General features: G+C 36.4%; 1 non-coding gene across 1 annotated transcript; it reads left to right on the plus strand.

Moving 5' to 3' along the window:
* Nucleotides 1–881: 881 nt before the first annotated feature.
* Nucleotides 882–953, plus strand: TRNAE-UUC (transfer RNA glutamic acid (anticodon UUC)). The gene has a single exon. It is a non-coding gene; the product is annotated as a tRNA-Glu (tRNA).
* Nucleotides 954–3,182: the final 2,229 nt, after the last annotated feature.

Raw genomic sequence — 3,182 nt, forward strand, 5'->3', positions numbered from 1 at the left:
AGCCACCTATGCATGAAGAATTCCAAAGACAGCAAGGCAAGATGAGGTGTGTATATATTCTGGACTAAGAAGAAGGAGGTGAGAGGGTCTGAGACTTCAAAAGGAAGTAAGGTAATTTCAGGAAGATAAAAATAGTTGATGTTTGGTAAATAAATATTTGCTGGCCCATCCAAAGGCAACTGGGCAGTGAGAGGACTTTGAGTAAACAGACCTTGCTAGGTTCCTCCCTGCCTACCACACCTAATTCATACTTTACTATAGTTGTCTATGGTGATAGCTTCTTCCTGGGACAGGCCTCTATCTTAAATTCTTTCAGGCAGCAAGGGTGGGAGTTCAAAGGTTCTTCCGTAGTCTTTTGGGCCCTGCTTCTTTTCAGCTCAAAATAATCCACACGCCAGAGCAGCACATACTGGGGCAGCTTGCCCAGAGCCTCATCACCACAAACCAAAAGAACCCAAATATTTATCAATAAGAGAATGAATAAATAAATTGTAAACTATTTATACAGTGGAATACTGTACGTGACAAAAGATAGCAAACTACAGCTACATGCAACAGCGTGGATAAATGTCATGTAAAAAAACCAAATGCAAAAAATTACAAACATGATTCCATTTATAAAAACATCCAAAATAGGTAAAACTAACTTGTGGTGATAGAAGTCATAACTTCGGTTATCTTTGAGGGGTAATGGCTAGAAGGGACATTGAAGGTTTGAGGATGTTGAAAATGTTCTGTCTGGGTTGGGTGGTGGTTACTTGAGTGTGTTGCTGTGTTCCATGTATAAGAATACATTGAGCTATACATTTATTATTTGTGCACTTTCTGTATATAATTTTATTCTTCAGTAAAATTTCTATTTAAAGAAAAAAGTAGGGAAATCCTTGGTGGTCCAGTGGTTAGGACTTGGCGCTTTCACCGCCATGGCCCAGGTTCAGTCCCTGGTCAGGGAACTAAAATTCTGCAAGCCATGCAGCATGGCCAAAAAAAATATATTTAAAAAATTTAAAAATAAAGAAAAAAGTAGTTAGACATTTGGATTCCTTTCTTAACTCTGAGGAACCATGCAGCTGTCCCTACCCACTTTATGCCTTTTCCTTTTTTTATGTTATTTTGAAAAATAAGTGTACAAAATTGAATTGACCATAATTCTCTTTTTCTGGCACCTATCGTGGTTGGTCCATGTCAAGCCCTTTTTCATATTTTTGGTTTCCCTTTTTTCTTTATACCCAGTCTCACTTCCTTCAACCTCATGAATATCCACTTTTATATATTTAATGGATGACTTTGCAAGTTATCATCCAACTTTTATTTACACATGCTGATATGCATGGACAACATATAGTATTGCAGTTTTTGTGAGTTTTAAAATATATATGTTCATTGCAGCACTATTTACAATAGCCAGGACATGGAAGCAACCTAAATGTCCACAGACAGATGAATGGATAAAGAAGATATGGCACATATATACAATGGAATATTACTCAGCCATAAAAAGAAATGAAATTGAGTTATTTGTAGTGAGGTGGATGGACCTAGAGTCTGTCATACAGAGTGAAGTAAGTCAGGAAGAGAAAAACAAATACCATATGCTAATGCATATATATGGAATCTAAAAAAAATGGCACTGATGAACCTAGTGACAGGGCAGGAATAAAGATGCAGATGTAGAGAATGGACTTGAGGACATGGGGACGGGGGAGGAAGGGGAAGCTGGGGCGAAGTGAGAGTAGCATTGACATATATACACTACCAAATGTCAAATAGCTAGTGGGAAGCAACAGCATAGCACAGGGAGATCACCTCAGTGATTTGAGATGACTTAGAAGGGTGGGATGAGGGGGTGGGAGGCAGGCTCAAGAGGGAGGAGATATGGGGACACATGTATGCATACGGCTGATTCACTTTGTTGTACAACAGAAACTAGCACAGCATCGTGAAGCAATTATACTCCAGTAAAGATGTGTAAAAAATAAAAAATAACAAAAAATACAGATATATATGACTTGTGCTAGACATCTATTCAGCATTGTTTTTTATATCTCTCAGAGTGGTATAGGTAGATCATGTCCATTCCTACCAGCAGCTGTACAGTTTTACGTTGTATGTATACACTGTTTTACTTATTCATACCCCTTCTGATGGATATTTAAGTGTTTCCAACTCTTTGATATAGAACTGTGTTGTGATGAACATCTACATAATTATCTCTTTGGGTGACTATTGAGAATTTTTCTGCCTGAGTTTATTTTCAGTAAATATTCTCAAATTGCTCTCTTAAATAGGAGGATCAGTACAGTCAGCCCTCCATATCCACAGGTTCTGCAAACACAGATTCAACCACCTCAGATCCAAAATATACATTTCTTAATTCCAGAAATTTCCAAAAAAGCAAAACTTGAATTTCCATGCTTCAGCAACTATTTACATAGCATTTCCATTGTATTAGGTATTATAAGTAATCTAGAGATGATTTAAAATATGCAGAAGGATGTGTGTAGGTTATATGCAAATACCATGCCATTATATCAATATATTAGGGACTTGAGCATCCAAGGAGTTTGGTATCCTTGGGTGTCCTGGGACCAATCCTCCCCCGAATACCAAGGGATGATTGTATAGTTCCCAACAGCTGTGTGAGCAAAAACGTTCTTGTTTTCTCACATCCTAGGCAGCATATGATGTTGTCCAACCTAAATATTGTTGCCAATATGGATGTGAAGTGATCTCATTGTTTTCATTTTTATTTCTCTACTAATAAAGTTAACATCTCTTTATATGCTAACCAGCCATTTGAATATCCCCATGTGAAAATTGCCTATTCATTTCCTTTGCCAATTGTCCAATATTTAAAACTGGACTTCCTATCTTTTCTTTAACCAATTTACAGTAGTTTCTTATATACTCTAGATTAATATTCTAGATATTAATCACTTGTTTTTTAAATTGCAAATATATTTCCTAATCTGTCGGCTTTCTTTGCAAATGGTGTTCTTCACTGAACAGAAATCTTTCATTTTGATGACCTCAAATCCATCATTTCCTTCTATAGCCGTGCTACATTGTATCTTAACTCATTCTTTCTTAACCCAACATTTAAAAGATAATACCCCTATATTTTTTCTAGTAATTTCCTCATTTTACTTTTAAGTTTTAATCATGAATCCATCTAGAGTTTA

Source organism: Orcinus orca, chromosome 2, assembly GCF_937001465.1.
Source record: "Orcinus orca chromosome 2, mOrcOrc1.1, whole genome shotgun sequence".
Taxonomy (NCBI): domain Eukaryota; kingdom Metazoa; phylum Chordata; class Mammalia; order Artiodactyla; family Delphinidae; genus Orcinus; species Orcinus orca.